General features: G+C 49.0%; 1 pseudogene; it reads right to left on the reverse strand.

Moving 5' to 3' along the window:
* Positions 1 to 4,687: 4,687 nt before the first annotated feature.
* On the reverse strand, positions 4,688 to 7,313 carry LOC149343647 (uncharacterized; annotated as a pseudogene).
* Between the last annotated feature and the right edge of the window lie 15,642 nt (positions 7,314 to 22,955).

Here is a 22,955-nt window from a genome sequence, read left to right on the forward strand (position 1 = left end):
CAAAGAACTCAAAAAGGTAGCCGCCGTTTAGGTTACATGAGTGTGGGTGCGAACAAAACATATTCGAGGAGTGGGGCAAGACGGATTTTACGGTGTCGTGACAGCCTCGAGGACGGTTTACGTTTCTGGGTGTGATTTAAGTCTGCTAACATAGTAAAAGATGTCGTCTGAATTGGTTGGCTTCAATATGAACAAGTCTGGCGTTCTCAGAACTGCTGCTAGGATCCGAGTCACGGAGAGCGGCAGGATCGCACTACGCTTCTGAGTGAAGTTCCTGATATCGTATCTGTGCAGGCCAAGCCTTAGTGAAAAATACGTTGTTTTGAAGCTGTAGCAGGCAAATATTTCAGGACAAAGAGTCTTTTATACGATTCCGGCTGCTCGTTTTCTTTGTGCGTGGACTTTAGGAAAAGGAATGAAGGGCTCAGGGGTTGACGATGACCTCTTCCACACCAGTATCCCCTGCTTTCGAACAGCTGAGAAAGCGTTTAACTTGCGCTCAATATATAAGATGAATATAACAGGCACTGACCATATTATGAGGCCCACAGAACAGCGCAAAGGAGAAGTGGAGAAAGACGGACAAACGTGCTCGACGACGGTCGCAGTCTGACATCAGTGCGCGCGCAATGCGAATTTGGCATGCATTTTCTATGTGAACTTCATCATCCTAGGGCGACGTACGAGCCTCGCACACCTAATAGACGTTTGTCTATTAGGCATACGGCCTATGCTATACACCTCTCAGTAGCGCTGTTTTGCGCCAGCAGCAGCCACCCAGTTTCTCGAGACGTCCTAATGCCATTCACGCGTCTATCTGTCGCGCTCTGGTAACATTGTCTCCATTGCGATTGAATCCGTGGACTTAACGAATGACCGGATGTCTGCATTCTGCTTTACACTCTAACAATGGTATTTTATTTTTTCAATGCTAGCCTGTCATTACGCTGCGGTTTTCCGGTAACGGTCTCTGCTCTCGACCAATCGTTTAAAGTTACCTCTATCTTTTGTATATATGTATACCCGTGCGTTGACCTCAGTTCTTTGTTCGTCTCCAAAATACTGGAAAATGCGTGAGACTAGTGTGATACAAATGTTAGCTAGATTCTGTAGGATGGATACATGTAAGCTTTTTCGGTTGCCTGACAGCACCTACCGAATACGCTGCACAGATTCCGCCAGTCGCACGGTCACGAGACCCGCCAATCGCTCATGGTACGCCTAGGCAGACGAGGTATGCTCCAGAAGGATACCGGTTAGTGTCCTAGATCACTTCATGCAGCAAAGCAGCAGAGTAATTTACAGTACAGTTTTTTCCAGCACCAAATGTATGCGGTCACGGACGTGCTTCGGTACAAGGTCCAAGAATGGACAAGGACTGGAAGAGACAGACATCTCCCTAGATGAATCCGTTTGTCCATCCCCGCCCCACCCACTATCTCCCGCACCACAACCGCAGCAAAGAAGGGGGCCCGAAGATGGAGGCTTCTCTTCGTAAGACAAGAAGGACCACTTTACGGATACCAATTCGCGACGGCACAACTAAGTTTTGCTTCCTCGGCATGGGCATCACACGCGGCGAACTCGTAGAAGTGCAGAGAACACACCGATTGCCACGTCTGCGGTGACACTCCGTAGTACCTATTTCTCTGAGTGCACTTCGGCTACGCGGTGCTCGAGACTACTACTGGCCTCACTGCACAACTCTCGCATCAGTAGTGCGCCCTGATCTACACCAAACTCACAAAACGAAATATGCGCTAATATATGCGCCAAGGTCGAAGGTAACTCCTAACACGCTAGATACAGGCGTACAGCGGCTAGCAACACGGCCGGAGTACTGCATACAAGCAGGTCCCTTCCTCCAGGGTGCACGGAAAGGAAATACTGCAGTGGCTGAGAGCAATTCCTCCGTGGTACCCGTCATCACAGAAGCCGACATCAGCTCTGCCCCGCGCCACTAGTAGCTCGCTTGAGATTTAGACGTCACACACTCCACACAAGCCAATAAATGCCCTCAAGCCCGAGATCATCTTTACAGGTTCGCTTACAAGGAAACACGACAAGTGGCGAGCCGTCCGCTTACCGGCTCCTCTTGCTACTACCTCGTCGCCTTCGTACAATGGCGTTTGACTCTTGCTGTAAATGGGCACGCGCTCCTGTGCTGCCAGCCCATCTAGGTTGTCTAGGGCACAGTTATGGTCACGTGACGGATACTTCCCACCTACAAAAGTAGGCCTGTCGTTTTGACCTGAACACCAAACAGAAAACGTCTACAGGCTTTGAACGACGAAGCTGTAAATCCGGTGGTTACTCGAACCTTGGGACAAATTCAGCTGTCCTCGTCGTCCCCCTACGCAGTACGCCACGTCATGATTTGTAGTCACTGTCGACAGCGGAAACACAACCCAAACAATGCTGGCATGAACTCTTAAGCAAACTGAACAGCCAAAAAATACATTCGCGCAGATCGAAAGGGACCTACTCGCCCCTTCCTCGCATCCACTTCCCGCAACCAACGGCAAAATTTTAGGAACCGACTACTTGACCAGTTAAGCTGCAGCAAGACTTCTACGCCGGGCTGTCACAGCTCATTCAGCACTATAAAAAGGTTTTGAGAAAAGCTGTATTTCATATACTGCCCCGAAGTTCTCATCCGGGTTAAGGGACAGCGTAATGCAGCAATAAAGCAAAAGCATCCACAGAGGGACAACATGCCAGCCAAAAACAAATCGAGCTAACGGAACTCTATGTGCTGGCCGCGTTTACTACAGTCGAGCACTGCATTTTGGGCGTGATTCTGTGTTACCAGTAACCTTCTCCTACAAAACGCCCAGACGGAGACACTCAAAAAGACGCCCGTATGGCAGAAGCTACCCACTGCGGTGGACGCTATGCTTCTTTATGCCGGTGATGAAGAGAATGTCGACGTAGCTCTCTGTCATGAGTGCACATAGGAAAGCCGCCAGCTAACCCTGTTGTCGAAAGTAGTACAGCGTTGGGGAGACAGAGAGCAAGAATAGTTATATCCCAGCCCTGGTCCGGGTCGCCTTCTGAACAATGCCAGGCGCTAGTGTTGGCATTTTCTGCCTATATTCGGGCAATATTTTTCATTCTCAGCAAAGAACCGACCCTTCTCTCAGGGCAATTAAATTACCCCGGAATTTTTTATGCTTTCCTTTCTATTTTGATCGCTGCCGGAGCGTTCCATTATCACTGTGGCACGCTACATCGTCACAGCCCTCTAAGACAGCAAATTATCACCCGTATAAGTTTGTACGATTATCGAGATTGTTCTTTTTGGTAGCTCCTGTTTTGGAGTTCGTTGCCGTCTTTGATATCGCTGTTTTGATGTCACCCACATCCAGTTGCTTTGTTGGGTTTTGGGCAGAGGTTCGTCGTACTGAACAGCCTACTTTCAGATTATTCGACTGCCAGGCTGTCGCGGTTGTCGCCGCCACGTGAGAGCATAGTTCGCTCTTCCCTTGCAGCATCCTATGCGTCTAACTTTCAGTTAAGCTGTAAATGGGATATGAGAAAAAAAAGCGGTAATAATCGTGTCATGGTCAGTGACCGAAACGACGCCTTCAACTCGCGTGGAGGTGCATTTTTATTTTTTTATGTAGCAGATAGCCTGGCACTATACCTTCGCGACGCAGTGTATGCTGCTGGGAATGCGGGATTGTGAATTCTTCAGTTAACGCTCCATACAAATTTTCTTGATAGAGTGTGGAAGCTATATATAGAATTGGCTTTTCAGCTTTCATTTTGCTATTAACATGAGACGTCACAACTGCCTGAAATGTTAAGAGGGTGTTCTAAAATATTGGGAACATACCAATGGTTGGCAGGCTTTCGCGGAGCATCGACAGGCAGAAGAAAAGTTGGCCTTTTTGCGTCCCTGTACTTGGGTACTGGTATTTGTTAAGGCTGGGGTCAAAAAAGTGTGGAACACTGTGTGGGAGCCACACTACGTCCCCCGTAGTTTTGCTCGCCATCAAGACACCTGCAAATGCAAATAATGGCTGTAAGAGATCGAGGTTAACTCCCGGAAATTTTCAACTTCAAATCGGAAAAGACTCAATTCAGTATGAGTAAAAACCACTTACTTAAACAGCGGTACCGACTCAAGCACAGCAACTTGCATTGTTCAACGCAAGAACTTGACGAATGCGGCATTTAAATAGAAGCCCATAATCGCGGTAAGAACACTAAAATTGCTGCATGCATTGTACCCAAGGTTTTCAGGGAACGGATTGGGGCCATAAAGTGTCCTGCGAAATTGAGATCAGGCTCCCTAGCCCCAGACGAGATTCACTCTCAGTGGAGGAGGAAGTAACATATGAAAAACAAAGGGACGAACTTCTCAAGCGTATGATGGAAAAATACCATTACGCCCTTATTCATCCGTCTTACTCAAAGCGCTCATGGTACATGATGTTAAGATAAACCCCTTATTCAAGTGTCTTACTTATAGCGCGCATCGTATATGACGTTAAGACAAACCCTTTGCTCATTTTGAGTAGTGTCTTGAAGCTTCGGATAGTCACACAGGTCGGTGTCCCAACTCTCCAGAGAGAGGGCAGGGGCAGTGCACATTGTATACACTTGGGTGGTGCTGACACCTTTTTAATGAACCAAAGGAGAGTTTGCAGGCCAAACATGGCCCTTTACATAGGTGGAGTCCTTAGTCCGGGACCCCGCTGGACGAGGCCGCTACTCGCGCCCGTTGAACTCGAGCTCTTTGAGACTCCAGCCCACAGCAGTTGAGCAGGGCTGCCTCCCATGCCTCTCGGGAAGGGGAAGGGTTCGGGGGAAGGAAAAGATTCTTCTGACAGGCCCAAACCATGTGGAAGGTATCGGATACTTCCCCACAGTGAGGGCAGCGCGCATAAATTATGGGGTCGAAATGTTTCGCTATTGCAGGACACAACAGAGTGTTGGTCTGCAAGCGTCTCAGAGTTCGCTCATCGGCTTTATTCAGACCCTTAGCAGGGACCTGGAAAGGTCGATGGCGTTTGCAATAGTCGTCTAGAATTTCCCTGAACCGCATAAGCGGTTGCACAATCTCTGAGCCGGAAGAGTCTGGATGAAGTGCCCGGTAGGTAAGCGCTCGAGCAGCCGCGTCCGCACCTCATTACCTCTAACGCCCTGATGGCCCGAAGTCCGAACTACGCGTTTGGGCGAAGGGTCCGATTCCGCCACTGCGCGCTTTAATATACAGTAGGCGAAAGGTGAAACCTCGCCAGCCAGGTAGTGTTCACAGGCACGACGCGAATATGTCACGATTACCTTCGAATTCGAGTCCGAGGCGGCAAGCGCAATGGCTACTTCCTCGGCCAGTGCTGAATTTCGAGCTTTAAAGGAGAGGCCGTTAACGCATTGGTCCAGGTGAACTACTGCGGCCGTGTAGAATCCAGTGGGCGACGGCCCTACCACGTCAAGGTAGTATACACCCTGTTTGGATCCGTGTTGATGTGATGTTGGAGGGCCAGAGCACGCGCCTCTCGTCTGCGTTCGTGTGTATGCGTGTCCATGTTGCGCGGGAGTGGAGGGACCCAGAGCTTGTGACGCCATAGTTCCGGAATCCGACATGCCTCCTCTGGAGTGCACTCGTGTTGAATGTGCAAGCGGTCTAACAGGCGGCGCCCGGATGCTGTCTACGAGAGTCGCGTATACTGGTTCACGAGGTGGGCCTCCCGTTACTCCTGGAAGGAGTTGATCATCCCCCACGCCGACAACTTAGCATTGGAGGTCGCACTGGGAGCGAGCATTGGAGCGAGCACTGGGCCTCCCAGTGGCCACCGGGAGGCCCAGTGCTCGCTTTATAGCCTTTCTAACGATGGCGTTGATTCTTATTTCGCGTTGTTTCGTAGTGCGAAGATAGGGAACGGAGTAGAGGATCCTGCTGGTCACGAAGGCATGGACGAGCCGAAGCGCGTCCCTGCTTCGCAACCCGCCGCGCTTGTTAGAAACGCGATGGATCATGCGTGCGACCTGTTCACCCACGCGCTTGAGTTTGGAAATAGTGGATTCCGGGCTGAGCCTGTTATGGATGAACAAGCCTCGTATGCGGAACTCCTCGACGTCTCTGATAGGACCTACCGTCAGAGAGATTTTCAAACTCGTGTTTTCTTAAGGATTGGATCTGATGTGAGAAGTTCTGATTTAGCAGCCGCGTCCGCACCTCATTACCTCTAACGCCCTGATGGCCCGAAGTCCGAACTACGCGTTTGGGCGAAGGGTCCGATTCCGCCACTGCGCGCTTTAATATACAGTAGGCGAAAGGTGAAACCTCGCCAGCCAGGTAGTGTTCACAGGCACGACGCCATTGCATCCTTAGTACCCATTTCATGGCCGCATTTTATCTTCGTTTTTTTTTTACCTCTTCCACTCTGCTCTCCTTCTGTCTTTATCTCCCAAATTCCCCTCCCTACGCAGAGTAGCATGCCAGTGATTTTTAAACGCCGGCTAAATTCTCTGCTCTTCATTAAAGAGTCTCTCTATCTCTCTGATTTAGCGGGAGCACATTGGAGACCACAACCGATAGCGTAGCTATCGATTATGGTGGCGGCCCGCTGAAGGCGGTCCTCCATTTCGCCAAGGCTCCCTTCGGTATTTAAAATTGTTATGTCATCCGCGTACAGTGCGCGATGGATGCATTCCCCCCGGGCCAATTGGTGTGGATGCTGCATCACGGCAATGTTGAAAAGAACCGGCGACAAGACCGTCTCTTGGGGTGTACACCGTACACCCATTGTGTAAGGTCCGTATTCGTCGTCCTCAATCTTGAGAAAGGCCTGACGCTTCGAGAGAAAATCTCGTACATACGTGAATGCCTTGCGCCCACAATCGGTGTACTCAAGTTAGCAAAGATGCTGCCATGACGAACGTTGTCAAAGGCCCCCTTGAGATCGAGGGCAAGGATGGCTTTGTAGTTGTGGCGCATGGCAGTGGGTCGTATTATGTAGCGGTGTAACTGTAGAAGGACGTCCTGCACAGAAATGCACAGAAGGACGTCCTGCAAAGAGGCCCTTGGTCTCTATATGTGGAGACAGGCGATCCCTAACCATCATCTCCATAAACTTGCCCACGCAAGAGGGAAGTGAGATGGGCCTCAGGTTGTCGGTATTCGCTGTCTTGCCTGGCTTAGGGATGAAAGTGACCAAGGAGGTCTTCCATTTGGGAGGGAGTGGACGCCCGTCCCAAATCTGGCTAATGTACATTAGCAGGTGGAGGTAGGCCAAATTAGGGAGGTTCGCCAACAGATTGACTGCCATGCGACCCCGACCCGGAGCCGTACCTCGGCGCATTTTAGCTAAAGTCGCCTTAAGGTCCTGTAACTCAAAAGTGGCATCAATGTCGGGATTCAGCTTTCCCGCCTACTCGTGCTCGGGCCCAACTGGCTCCTTTGTGCGGCAGAGATACTTGTCGCAAAGGGTGCCCGTGAGTTGGGCCGTCATACCTTGGTACCCGTGCAAAGCCCGCCGGAGCTGTCTTTGCGTCTCCCCTCTCGTTTCAGCGGGGCCGATGAGACTGCGAAAGAAGCGCCATGTTCCTCTCGAGCTCATCTGACGCGGTGCCGAATTACACTTCTCTATCCAGTTTAAATCGGTGAGCTGGGCAGCATACGCCGCAGCTTGCTCCGTGAGGTCGACAATGCGAGCCTTAAGTTTGCGATTCAGCTTTTGCTTCTTCCACCGTTTGGTAAGACTCCGGCACGCCTCTCAGAAGTGCAGGAGGTGATTGTCCAATGCTGGGATCTCTTCGGTGGTCTGAAGTGTCGTGTCGTATTGTCTTTGTATTGTGTCTAACTGCTTTGCCCACTGCCCATATCCGCTGGAAAAGAACACGGGAGGTTTCTCTTGTATTCCAAACTTATGCCAATCGGTAAATTTAGCGTGGCCCCACTTTTTGAGAGCTGCCTTCGCCAGAAGAGTGACGCGGAGAAGGCAGTGATCGCTACCAAGGGTCTCCCCAAGGTTCTCCCAGGTCTCTTGCGTTCGTAACGAGAGTCAGGCCAGGGCATGTGTCTCGCGTAACCGAGTTGCCGACACGTGTGGGACAACACGGATCCGTGAGGAGTGTAAGACGAAGTGTGGAGATGAGCTCCGCCAGCTTGCGTCCTCTGGCCTTCTCAAAGTGGTAGCCCCAATGTAGGCTGGGAGCATTGAAATCCCCAACGATCACTAGAGGTTCCTTGTGCGATTTGAGCGCTCGGTAGAAGATTTCGTTGAAGGTCACGCGCGGCTTATGCGGGGGGCAGTAAACGTTAAGGACGTGTATTGACGGGTCACGGTGCTTAAGCGGGAAGACCTTGACCATACTGTATGCCTGTTCAGTCTCCAGTTCGAGGTCTATTGGGACTGCGGTGTAAGCCTTGTTCACCAGGATGCACGTTGTAGGACCCCCTTGAAACGAACTATACCCTGTGAATTTAGCGTCCGCGCCGGGTTCCTGAAGAGATAGGAGCGCCGGTGCGGTACCGAGAGAGAGAAGGTAGAGCTGGAGGTGCGACCGTTTCTTCCAGCTTCGTAGACCTCTGCAGTTCCACTGGATGATCACGAATTGCTCCGAATTGTTGTTGGCTTTCCCCTGGGGTCGGCTAGCCATCGGGAATTGGATTCTTTAGATTTGGGGGGCAGGTCCCACCCCCGAAGCTGATGGGGCCTCAGGCAGAGGCACAAGCACCTCCGGAGACATAGCGGCCGGAATGTTTTTTTTAGCGAGCCTGTGGCCTGGCGAAGGACCACCTTCCGCCTGCGGAGGTTTGCTAGCGGAGACCGCGAGCGGGAGCGGCTGTGTCTGAGTTGAGCTACAATTTTCTTTTGGACGGCAGAGAGAGCCGTCTCCGCAACCTGCGCCCCTATGGCGGGCATACTTTTGCCAATTTGACCTGGAGAAGCTGCTTAATGGAGCCCCGGACCGCTTCCATAATTTTACCTGGCAGAGCCTCAATTTTCCTCTCCAGGATGTACAGGCGGCGCTCCACCATTTGCAGCCTAACAACCACTGTGTTAGCTGACTGCTGCGACACGCTAGTAAGCCCGGACGCGACCGAGGCAGTCTCATCTAGGTCCTCCGGCTCGGCTACTTCTACACGCTCGGGAGGACCAGCTTGAGGTTCTTTATGTCCCTCTAACTTAGCCTCCAGCTCCTAAAGTTTCCGTGCTAAGAATTCTGTTTGGCGCCTAAGTTCAACATTTTGCCTGTGTAGGGCGGCTTTCGCTGGAAAGAGGGAGGGAGAGAGAGGCCCGGAGATAGCCCTAGCCCAATCGCTCACCTTGTTTTGAGCGGTCGCTAGAGGCGGGAAATCCCCAGCGCTGAAGTTCAGCGACCTCTCCTCGGTCCCGGACTTCACAGCCGTCTTGACATGCCCGGAATTGCCCGGCGCAGAATTGTACTTGTTGTCCTTGGCGCTGGTAGGCGGAGCTTGCCTCTGAGCCGACTTCCGCTTGTTTTGAGTCCGTGATGCTCCCGGCTTGATCGGTTTCCGGTACTTGCCGACCCAACCGGCAGCACCGGTGAAGTGGGCACCCGCGCACAGCAGACATCTATGCTGCTATGCCCTCGGGTGTGGTGCACACCTGAGAGCCGCAGAGGCCGCAGTGTCCCGACTGCGGCCGCGAGCAGATATCAGCCCAGTGCCCCACCATGCCGCATCGATGACAGGGGGGGATCGTCTTGTACAGTCTCACAGCGATACCCTGGTCGTTGCAGAAGATTTGGCAGGGTAACTTCTTCCCTTGAAAGGTGACCACTGCGATGGCGGTGTCGCCCAGCTTGCGCACGGAAAAGATTTGCCCGTGTCTCCACTCCAAATTCTGCTTGAGGGAGGCCGACGTTTCGCTGGGGTGAACGTTGATCACTCACTTGCAGAATTCGCCAGAAGCCTTTGCGTTCCCGCGAAACAGAAGCTGGCGGAAGAAGGCGCCGCCGCCTAGTGCGGGGCGCTGGCGCCAGTTACCTTGGGAGCGTTCGTATTCTGCCGGCGTCTCCATATTTTCACCATATCTTCCAACTATTTATCTTCCGATGTTGAAAGGTCCTCGGGTTGAGCGGTTTTCATGCATGGACAGTGAGTCGTAGCCGGTAACCGTATTGGGAGCCCCCATCGCCTGGGAATCCCCAGATGGGGCTGGCGAACGCCCCGCCACTGTTAGGTTTAGCGCCGCGGCGGTGGGCGAAATCTTCAAAATCTCAGAATTTCGTCAGAAATAGGCCCACCTTGATGAAAGTGGTGCCCACTTGTGCCGCTGATCTTCGCGGAGACTATGGTGCTAAGATTCGTTGGGTCCAAGTTCATTGACCGCAATAAGGAGTGATCATAAGCGGAGCCAATGTGCGCACGTCTTCTCCCTAAGCGCACCGTCAGCGTTCCCCCTGTATACACTTGCAGCGTTGCCTTTACGGCCGCTGCATTCCATACTCCCATACTTTGTCTTGCACGGTCTTGTACGGAGTATACGGTTTCATACGAGCAGGACGGATCGCCATAAAACTTCCAAAGCAGCCACTAAAAAATTCCCTTTCCCTCTACTTGATGGTCAGAAAGCGAGAGCAAGGCTAGAAAAGTGTGGTTAGCATTATAAAATGTATTTATTTGAAGATATATCGAAAACTAAACTGAGTTGGCAGCCCTTACAAAAATGGATATCAACTTTCTTTAGAATTTGTATTAACGTTCTATGTACTCTAGTAACCTTGTATTAACTTTTACATTATATCAACAAATGTTCATACAACGTTGGTAGAAGTTACTTCTCTCTATGTACTCCTGTCAATAGAAAGTTACTAGAAAATCTGGGTGCAGTTTGACACATCGAGAGAAATAAATGAACAAACTGCATGGTGTTCGAGTTGATTAACACTATCTTGTTCGCATAATCGTGACGACATCTTGCCTGATTGCATGGTGGAATCTGTTGCAGCTAGTCAACAATTTCACTATATCAAAAAACGACCAACATTATTCGCAGCAAGTGCGTTTGGAAACAAATCATGTATGGGGAAACGTTTTAAAACCGGAGATATATTCCACCTTAATACTTTATGTACTTTACGTACTGTTGTGAGCAGAAATATTCTAGAAACTGACAAAACATTTTGGTCATGCGAATAGTTGCCTCAAATCATGTACTGTAGGCGAACACTTCAAAGCTATTAAAACAAACTTCAACACGAAACAAACATTACAGTCACATTCTCTTAGCCGAGTATATTCTATTAACATTCATTGATAGGAAATTCATACAGTTTCCTTACTGCTTATATACGGCTGCCAATAGAAATATACTACAAACCGAGAAAGCATTTTGGTGATGCGAATAACAGCCTAAAATAATCAAGTACTGTAGCCGACAACTTCAAAGCGGCAACTAAACTAACCTTGAAGACGAAACAAAAATTTGCAATCACATTCTCATAGGCGAACACACTGTGGTTTTTTACAAATTTCAGTTCAATTTCCCCATACTAGCCTTACTGCTTTCGCATTTTCTAGTGCGGAAAAAAGGGCAAAGTTCATAATAGAACGTTCATCCCGAAATTCAGAAATGCGCCTTGAACTGAAGACATTTAGTGACGCTTTTTGATTGTATGAAGTATTGTACGAAAAAAGTTACCAACAAACGAAATAATTTCGGTACAATTGAATGAATTCACAGAATACTCAAGTATTATTGCCTCGCACTTCAAGGAAATTCGAATAACTTTGTAAGCAAAAATAGGAGTTAGTGACATATTGTGTTACATAAGCGCAATGATGACGTCGTTACAGCGAATTAGTTTCAGTGATGGCTCATTCTACACGAAAACAATGCTTTCTGCTTCGTATTCGGCCTTAAATTCTGTACTCAGGCAGTCATTAAACAGATTTAACATTTCATAACTAGCAAAGAGTTTCAGCAGAGCTGTACAACCACTCTGCCAATTCGATAGCACGTTGGTGTTGGTATTGTTGCAATTCTTGATAGGTTATATTTTAACGTGCAGTCGCACAGTAATGTACCGTACGAAGGTGCTAAAACACACTAGTGTTAAGAGCGTTTCGCTCTGGGGTTTCAGAGGGATTATTGTTGCGAGCTAGCTAGAGGGATTATTGTTGTTATCGCACTCATTTAATGACACGTTCTCGCTAGCTCAAAAGGCGCCCAAATTATATCATCAGCTTCAGCACAACTCATTCCTGAACCTTCACCGCAAGAACACTTTCTTCCCCTCACAATACCCTGCACACTGCCCGCCATGCAATAGTGCCCCGTAGACTTTATGCCATTCCCCGTGGGAGCGGCCAATTTAAACCCTCGCACTACCCTCCTCCTCGAGCGACCAGCAATGGCTGATAGCACGGGACTGAAAACCCCCGCGCGAAAACGGCCACACGGCTTCGCGCTCTGAGTAAATTCTGTGTAACGTGTGCAGGCTTACAGCTTCGAGAACTCAAGTCGCTTCGTTCCTCAGCGACTGTACAGTCGGCCAATTCTTTAGCTGGCGTGCGTGACAGCCGCGTTTTCCGTGCTCCTGCAGCTTAATGGCGCGAGACGGGGTGCTTGCGCTAGGTTTGTGGTCATTAAATCATTTCTTGTTCATATTTCCTCGCGCCTCATTCTTCAGCTGACCGCCACGTAACGTTTCGTGGAGCTTTGGAGTACCATCAACTGTCATCCTCCTGGTCATCGTTCTTCAGAGCCCTGTATCTGCATAATTCCGTCGTCTGTGAGTCCTGGGCCTGTGTCGCTCGGCTTGGCCGAGCCTTTCAGACACGAACAGACCTCGCCTTTGCTCCCCCGCTATGTTCGCCGCCCCGACCACTCGACACGTCGAACTGGAACGTATGCCATGAACGGCCCGACCCAACCTACTCGAGACACCTCTCGCATGTGAAGACGCCTTTCCCCTGTCCATACCGTTCGACGCACCTAAGGGACTAGGCTGTCGACTAGCGGCTCGGAAGCTACGTGCACAAGGATTCATTCGCTCATCTGTTTCATTGTGACAGCCAGCATTACACCACCTTGCCGTCTCTGCTGTACTGTAATCTAATGTCTGTCGCCATTTCGGGCGCATCTTCATCAGTGTCTTTCATTCACAGTGGCGGCGATCGCTCGGTGGCCTGGGGTAACATAAGGAAGAAGACGAAGCTGGCAGTGGCACGGGACGGGACTCTCGCGCCAGGCGAGTGGCCATTAAATCACCTCTTTTCCACCGTCTATCACGCCTTATTGTTTAGCTGGGCGGCACGTAACAAATCATGAAATTACTTCTTTAGGAACGCAGCTTAGTTACCTTTTGTGTGGCCATATTTGCGACCTGCCACTTGGTAAGGAGGCGGCTGATCGTTGTAGAGAACATAAAGGATATCCTAGAAGAAGCAAGAACAGAAAGGTTAGTTTCGATGTGGTAATGTCGCCATTATGTTTGGAGAGGGCCCCTGCTAATTCCTAAAACTGCTCTGGACCGCTGCATTATACTTCATATCTTTCGTTACGATCTCTACTCGCGGGAAGACTCGGGGGAAGACGAAGAAGTCAGGGAGCTGTCGGACTGTGCCCGCTCGTCTCTGCTAATCTTTGTGGATGTTTTGTGATCGGTGTTGAACATTTGTGTTCAAATAACCTGCACTCCAACATCGTGGTATGATTCCGGCGGTGGGTGCGGCTCCGCCGGTGCCGCACCCGGTCTCAACACCTGAACGTTCTCCTGGCATTCCGTTAGGCCCAGCCCAGCTGGTCATACCTTCTGTGCAAGCCCTACCTTCTGCCTCACACCTGGTGCCCTGCAGCTACCCTTCTGCTGCAGCTGCATCAGGACCAACATATCCAGACACCCATGGACATCGCACCCCTGAAGCTTCCAACTTAAGCCGTGATCTGCCGCTACCTTCAGGTCAGGATGATTTTTCTGATTCGTCAGATTCGTCTACAATCATCTACATGGACACCACTTCGAAGTCTGGAGAAGGGTCTGAGAAATTTTTTCATGTGCCTTCAAAGCGTCGTCGCAGCTCATAGCGGTCACGTTTGAGTGTAGACACTCCGAATGTAACTCAAACGCCTAGGCACAACCTTACAATTGTCATCAAGCCAGTGGATTCTGGACATCGCATTACCCGCTTTAATTCACTGACATTGAGACAAGGATTTGAATCTGTGGCTCCAGACGGTGTTCTTCAAGTTCGTCCCAACGAGCGTCTAAACCTTTTGGCAGTTGACACCCGTACAGCGCACGCTACAGAACGCCTTCTGCAAATAACAAGCATAGCTGGAGTTGCCGTTCAAGCCTATGAGCCCCGTCCCAGCAACTGCGGTGTTGGTGTCATCAAGGGTGTCCCCCTGGATCTTCCTCCATCAGACATTTACTCTGCGCTGCTACAGAGAGCTCCAATCAAATGTGTCCACCGGCTTGGAAATTCAGAAAACATCCGGATTGTATTTGCGACAGAATCTGCGCCGCAATACGTCATTCTCGGCTATACAAGATACCGTGTGTACGAGTACATTAAAAAACCGCGCAAATGCATCAAATGTCAGCGCTTCGGCCATGTGGCTAGAGCTGGTTGACTTGCCTTGCGCTGCTCCCGTTGTGGTGGGAGCCATGGCCGAAATGAATATGCAAGTGATGACCCCCTGTGTTCATACTGCGGGAAGCAGCATGAAGCGATGTTTATTTATTGCATTGCCTATCAAAGGGAGAAGATCATCTACAAAAACAAGAACTCCAATAATACAGATTATAAGACAGCAAAATCTGCTTTAATTGAACAAAATAGAATTCGGGGAAGTCGCAGCAGAAAAAAAATCATTGCCGGGGAAGAAAGCTCTTCAACAATCGGATAAAGATAAAGCGATGCACCTGCGCATTGAGGACGTAGTTGAGTTCCCTCCTCTTCCAGAGCGTCAAAACGTTGAGCCACCTCCGATAGCGAGTACAAGTCTGAATACTCCACGGCAGCCGCAGTATGCAGCCTGGAACCATTCGCGCGAAGGATCTATTCGCCAAAACTCTGACGGTACCAGTTCCCTACTGTGCTCGCTTGTTGAGGCCATCCGCGCTTTTCTTACACCACTTTCCTCGCCGGTGGCACAGGCCATCCTTACAATCCTTGACTTCATTTCACCTCTACTTGCACAATGGCAGTAGCAGTCAATAGACCAGCTACTCTCCCTAGCGTGCAAAGCATCCGTAACACGGCCACCATCTTTCAATGGAATGCCTGCAGCCTTCGTCCACGATTGTCTGATTTCCGACAGTTTGTCTCAAAACACCGTTTCCCGATTGTAGCCTTTGCAGAATCTCGTCTGCGTACTACCATTCGTCTTTCAGGCTATACCGTTCAGAACTCGATGACCGGCACTGACATCAGCAGAGTTCTTTTAGCTGTTCGGAAAGACGTCACCTCCATCCCACATCAGATACCTGCCGACTCACGGAATGAATATGTTGCAGCCACCGTCAAGATAATGACTATGTAATTCACAGTGATCGTTGATTGCATACCCCCGCGTGTCACATTTGCCGTTGACCGCCTTCAGGATATAGTACGCAGTACTCCTGCACCACACATCACAACGGGCAACTTCAATGCACACCATCCTGCTTGGGGAGGCACCAGATCAACAGCCAGAGGACAACAGTTATTTGATTTTGCACAGTGCAACAATTTAACTTTCCTCAAGAACGGCCTGGCAACGTTTTATCAAGGTGCAAGGTCCAGTGCCCTAGGACATTTCTATGATTTTTGCGCATCTGTCGTCTTCAGCAACTTGGAATGTACACATAGAAACTCATGGCAGCGATCATCTACCTACGTACATTAAGGTTGGTGGTGCTTTTTTAAGTTCCGAGCAGCCTAAGGTACGCTACACGAATTGGGATGTTTTCTCTGACACAGTAGAGAAATTGGAGCTCTCCCACCTTGATTATGAAAACTTTATTGATGCTGTAGCACGTGCTAAAACGACCAGCACTTAAGTTATAACCTTACCAACTGTGTACTCAAGTGTAGATGCTGATTATGAGCGACTTCGAGCAATTCGCCGCAGAGCAGAGAGACGAGCACGCAGGACCAATAACAGAGAAGATTTCAGCGTTGCTAGGCGTGCACAGAAACACGTTCAGCGCCATTTGGACAAACTCGCAAGACGGGAATGGCGATCTTTCTGCGCCAAGCTTGATCCCAGAAAGCCTTTTTCGAAGGTTTGGAGCATTGTGCGCAACCTCAGTAGTCAGCGGGCGCCATTAAATCTTTTTTAGTGCGTAGCTCTGAATGCGAATATTTCTCGTCTCAACGCAGCGGAGGCTTTCTGTTCTAAGATAATTGCTCGTTCATCAGCCGTATCGGTGCCACTATCTCCCCAAAGCTTTATCTCTTCACCTAACACCGCCCTCCTTGACGAACCGTTCACTATGGATGAACTTCATGCGGCTCTGGCAACTACAAATAAAAGATCCTGCCCTGGGCCAGATGGCATAAGCTGCACTGCCCTCTTTCACCTTACAACTAGCGCCAAGGTTCAGCTCCTCGCAGTTTAAAACACCTCCTGGGAGTTCGGCCGCTTTGAAACGTGTTGGAAGCGTGCGCGTGTCATACCCATCCTCAAGCCTGGAAAACCATCAACTGACTTAAACGCCTATCGTCCTATAGCCCTTCTAAGTTGCATCGGGAAGTTGATGAAGAAAATGGTTCACTCCCGTTTAACCTGGGACCTGACGAACAGGGGAATTTATCCTCCGACCATGTCTGGTTTTCGAAAAGGACGCAGCAGCATTGTCAATGTTATTGCCCTTGCCAATTGTGTCAAGCGCAGCAAAGAGTGCGGTCTATGACCATTGCAGTGTTTCTTGACGTGAAGCGAGCATTTGACAATGTCACACATGAGGCAATTCACTCAGCTTTACAATCAATTGGCATTACCGGACGAATGTATAACTGGCTGCGTGACTATCTTCACGAAAGATCGATTTTTATGTCAACAATTGAAGGTGACACAGCTCCGCATCAAATATCTCGCGGAGTACCTCAGGGGGGTATACTAAGTCCCACCCTTTTCAATCTCTCACTTGTTGGCTTGGAAAAATGCTTGCCACCGACAGTTGAAATCTCCCTTTATGCAGATGACATCTGTATATGGTGTTCCGGACGCAATAGGCGCATTGTGCATGCTCGTCTACAGAGGGCAATAAGCTGCATTGAATTATTCTTAAGCAAGCACGGTCTCGCCATGTCGTCCGATAAAAGCTCAGCAATTGCATTTTCAAGGCGTGATCTTTCGCGCTACGTGCTGAAAGTTGCTGGTACTCCAATACCGTACGTCACAACCCATAAATTTCTGGGGGTAACGTTTGACAGGTCCCTGTCATGGTCCCCACATGTGCAACAGATTGAAGTCAAGCTCTGATCTTACGCCTCTATTTTTCGTATGCTCTCCACCAGCAGAAGAGGCTGTTCTACACCATCATTACTTCGACTGTATGGAGCGCTCTTTGAAGGCCTCCTGCGCTACAGTCTCCGAGCTCTGGACGGTATTTCGCAAACTAATATTAAAATTCTTGAAGCCATGCAAGCTAAAGCCTTGCGAATCTGTCTCGGCCTTCCCAAAAACACCTCCACAATGGGTACTCTAGCTGAGAGCAGACGTCTATCGGCATCAGTGCTCTTAACACAGGAGCTCCTTCGTGCCCAGGTGCGGTTTGTGGCTCGCGTACCAAACCACCCACTTGCTGAGTACTGCATGGAGGAAATTTCTAACATTCTCCCATCACAGTACCAGCGTCCTGTCACAACCTCCACCGCACCTTGGAGGTATGCAGCATTGCAAATTAAGATCACAATCCCTGGCATTAAAACAAAAACAAACACCCCCAATCCTGCACTTAAATAGTTCGCGCTTGAGCACATTCATAGTTGCTACAATGCGTACCGGCACATCTACACTGATGGCTCTGTCACGTCCTTATCATCGGCGATTGGCGTCTGGATTCCGTCAACATGCACCACAATTTCAGCGATACTCAGTAACCGCACCTCGACTACTGCTATCGAGCTGGCTGCTCTGCGTGTTGCATTTACTTACATCCTACAACAACCGCCAACAGCGTGGGTTATCTTCAGTGACTCTCGCGCTGCACCACAGGCGATGAATTCACCAGGAAGCCTTCAGGAGCAGATCGTCGATGACTTGAATAGGTTACACACCGAGGCCTGTGATTTACGTCACCGTGTGTTCTTCAGTGGTTACCCGCTCACTGTAGCCTCGCAGGCAATGATCGTGCTGACGGTGTAGCAAGATCGGCGCATGGCGACACCTCCTTGTTTATACTGATGCCCTTTTCTCGTAGTGATGGCGCGAGACTTCTCGCTACTAAAGCCTGGCAGACGCAATGTCCTTTGTGGTGTGATCCGCGGTGTCAATACAGACCCCTCTTTCGCATCGACCCCGTTTGTGAATTCCGCATGCCCCGGAATTTAAATAGACGTTACTGTAATTGCCTGCACCGAATTCGTCTGGACGTTGCCTTTACTAAATTCTATCTTTATAAAATTGGTGTATCAAGTAGCACTCTGTGCCCGACATGTGGTGTGCGCGAAGATATTCAACACTTGATCTGCCACTGCCAAATCTTGAATACTCATCGCAAGGCACTGTTAGGTGCTTTAGGACTTCGTCAGCACAACCCCGTGCACCTGGAGCATGTCCTTGGACCCTGGACTGATGCGACTTTGGCTGAGCGAGGGACAAAAGCTTTCTTAGTTTTTCTAAGGGACACGGGTTAAGTGGACATACTTTGATAGTCATCTAAAGGACACGGTTTTAGTGGACATACTTTAATAATCATTGTGTGTGTGAGAGTGCGTGAGTGCGTGAGTGTTGAGTATGTTTGATGTCACCTTTTTTTTCTCTCTTTCTCTCTCTGTTTCACCCTCTTCTTTCATCCTAAACTTGAGTAGCATGCCAGGCGTATAACCAGGCAGACCTCTCCACTCTCCATTAAAGTCTCTCTCCTCCTCCTACTTGGGCATTGGAGCATATTTACTGAGTAGAGCGAGAATATTTTGTAGAAGGGGCGATTTAACTACTTTCATTCGCTCCAAAAGTCGGAGCAGTTCAAAGCGGACCTGTTTAGAGTTTAACATGCTGAAGAAATCGGAAAATACTTCTATCTGTTACTAAGCTACGCTTCTACATAAAACATTCAAAGAATGGCGCTAATCTTGTCGCAGCACTATGGTGACAAAAAACTTCTTGTTGCGTCCGCTCCCAATGTAGTGTGAAACTGTCTCCTGAAAACCAAATTCCGATTTTCAGTGTGCACTTGAGAACAGTAAGTACTCAATATGCTCTATAAATCTGCTTCGACTGCCAACAGCAACCACTGCGTTATTTATGGGCTTAAAATCGGCCCCAAAACTTTCAGAGCATATCTGGCCTCGATTAGGGAGGACGCTAGAGGACAAGGTGTTTATTAAATCTGGGTTTATTTATGTTTATCGTGCGCGGTAATATTAACCTGGAACGTTTAGCAAGTTTCAAAATGGAAAACAAGCTTGCAAAGGCCAGTAAAAGCAATGATATAAGACTTTTTTATAGGGTATGCACTATAAAATATTGGGTGTGAGGTAATGCGCTGTAGTGGCGTTATCGACAAATATTGTTTTACAAAAGGATTGTTTGACTGCTGACTGTTCGATCGAGGCGCTTTATACGAGATGACTTTCGCACAATGAGGAAGAAGAATTGGCTTCGTAAATAATCTAAAAGCGTCCTATACAAAGAACCTAGCTCGTATAGAAACGTGCGCAAAAGACAGACATTATGGTGCCTGAACACGAGGTTACACAAGCGTGTGAGTTGCGTAGAAACCCTGCCTTATTCGCAGCTATGTTGACGTCGCAAAACAAAATAGTGCTTTAGTTGTTAATGGTTTTGCATTGATGCCTTTCCAGAAATTTAGCTGATCTGTGGGTCTCATCGCTGGCTGGGAGCTCACGCTCCGTCACATCAAGTTCTGGGTGGCCCTTACGCTTAACATCGTGTTTTCGCCTGTGCAGAGAACGCTTATGTGTGTGTGGCGGACCTCATACGACTTCTGCTTCCTCCCGTTTGCGAGCGCTTGCTGCTCGTTTCCGCGCCAATCGTTACGCCGATGCTTCTGCACGACGTTCACCGTCATGACAAAGCGAAATTCACCCGCACATAGCAATTTTCCAACCGGCTGCGATATTTAAGCGCTCTTGGCGGTCAGACGGCGGGTCACCGGTCGGTGAAATCACGCCATGAAAATGCGATACGCGTTTTGTTTTAGGCGAAAGCACTACTTCACGGTGTCTAACCGGCTCACCGCCTTTGTGAGAATCTTGACCTTGAGGGTGACCATCGCTGAACATAGCATACGAACATACCGTGCAGAAATGATATAAATATTGCCGCAACTCGGATTCGAACCCACCGTGGCGAGAACAGATCAGCTTGTCTGGCCACTGCACGAGAGCACTTTGCTGTCGCCGCAGCCGATCACGTCTCGTGTTAAACTGCAACACACTCTCGCACTGTGCATTGCACATAGTTCCCTTCATTAAATTCCATCTGCGGCGCGAAGAGGTCAGATCAGCTTAACCTTGTCGCCAGACGTGCTGACGACGCAGCAAAACAAAACCTTGGGCCAACAAGGCTAAACAAGTTCTTTCGCAAGTCTACATGGCCTACGAACCAATAGAAGTGAAACAGCCACTCCGCAACGTCCTTGGCGTGCTTATGGAAAGGTAGCGAGAAAATGCAGCAGCGCATGGCGGCGTAAAGAGTCCTCAGGGTAAGGAAGCGATTGTCGCAGTTCGAGTTAGTTGTGCAAGCTTTCTCGTTCCGTGTTGGAAAGTCTACCACGCAAAATTAAGCTCTAGATAGAAGTTTGTCCGTTCCATACAGTTTTAAATGGTCAGGAATTATATATCTCATGAGGCGTTAAATCCAGCGTTTACGTAGTAGTCCAGGACAGACGTCCCAAGAAGTGGTTTGAGCGACGCAACTACAGCGATGGAACTTCTAAGAGCACCGGCGCCATTGCAGATGACTGGGAACATCTCGTAAAATTCAAATGCTTCAAGCTAAAGTTTGACCTGTTCCTGCAGGCGACCACAGCGAAGGAGCAAACTCTCAGTGAAGCTGCAAAAGCTGCCGGCCTTCTAATCAGCTGGGCGTGGAAAACCTGAGACGGCAGCGGTCTTGTCATGGTCCGGGCGAACACATTGTACGCTGACAACGTGACCATGAAAGCGAAGTTTCTCAAAGACGCAGTTGCATTTCTCGGCTTTGATGTTGAGTTGCGCGGATTTGAGCGCTTGTAGCACAACGCGCAGCCACTCCAAGTGTTGGTGGAAAGAGGTCGAAAATATCACGACATCATCCAGGTACACCAGGACGGACTGCAACTTCAAGCCGGAGAGAACGGTCTCCATCATGCGTTGGAGCGTGGCTGAGCAAAGACCAAATGAGAGCACCTTAAACTCATAGAGGCCGTCGGGCGTCACGAAAGCCGTCTTTTCCCGGTCTCTCTCGTCGACTTCGATTTGCCAGCCATTAGCGCATAGCAATGGGACACCCCAACAGTATCAAAAGAGGAAGTAAAGTAGGCCTCAGGAGCAATGCATATGAGAAAGGAAGATTGCGTTAGAAAAAGTAGCCGCCTTGTATACGCAATGCCTTATGGGTTCAAGCGTGCCGGGAGCTTGGAAGAACTCTCACATCATCTTAATATTTAAGAAAGATGACATAAATTAATTGAAAAATTACAGAGCCATCAGGTTACTGCACGTTGCCTTTACGGTATTTACAAAGGCAACCACTCATAGAGTTAGAAAACTTTTGACTACAGTAAACCAAATGATCGGGCCGAAGATCAATTCCAAAGCATGATCAGTGACATAGGCACAGTAGAACAGTTGATCTAAAAATAACTGCAGGCAACCAAAATTATTTTCAACAGTCTCGCAAGTGAACAGCATTTTACAGTTTATAGTTAGGTCCTGGAAGTGGTTAGCGAACACATCTACTTAGAGCAGGTAGTGATCGCAGGTCCGGATTACGAGAGGGTATTAACTAGAATAACAATGGGGTGGAGCGTGTTTATCAGGTGCTCTCGGATTGTGAATGGCAATCTACCAATATCCCTCAAGCATAGAGTTTCTTACTACTACCTAGAGGGAAAGCTGGCGGCGCTGCACTTCAGCCAACATGGACGCTCAAAGCATCATGGGGCGGTGAGCTACTTGTTGCGGCACAGTCGTAGTTTTTCGGGAGCACAGAGTGGCAGTACTAAGGCGTTTCATTCCGAAAACGTAGTTCGTGTGTGCGCAGACGACTTTCGCGCGAACGCAGTGTGCAAAAGCCATAGTAGTGAAGACGCGACGACACACGACGCCAATAAAAGGTTTTACTCTTCCGAAATGCCATTAAAAAACCTCTTAAAGTATCTAAACAACAACATTTTTTTTAAAAACATATTTACTTTTAAAAGTGCGCCTGTTAATTACGAAATATTAGTTTTTTTAGTGTTCATCACTTGGCCAATAGGAGAGCGAGTCGTCTCTTATTTTAGGCAAACTTTGCACTTAAATGCTTTTCTGCTCGTTTGTTGCAATCATTAGACAAGATATTGAATGTTAGGACGTTTGTAGCTATCAAACAACTTTATTTTTTTATTATTTTTTGGCCAAAAGTTACAGTTCCGCAACAAGTAGCTCACCGCCCCATGATGCTTTGAGCGCCCATGGTGGCTGAGGTGGTCACGTGGGGTCTCCATGCAAACTCCCATAGACGGCTTGCCAGCTTTCCCTCTAGGTAATAGTAAGAAACTCTATGCCCTAAAGAGAGAAGTATACAACAGCTGTATCTTACCGGTGCTCACCTATGGGCTGAAACCTGCGGCTAGTGAAAACGCTTCAACATAAATTTAGGACAACA

Source organism: Amblyomma mixtum, chromosome 5, assembly GCF_055824585.1.
Source record: "Amblyomma mixtum isolate Tamu chromosome 5, ASM5582458v1, whole genome shotgun sequence".
NCBI classification, from domain to species: Eukaryota; Metazoa; Arthropoda; class Arachnida; order Ixodida; family Ixodidae; genus Amblyomma; species Amblyomma mixtum.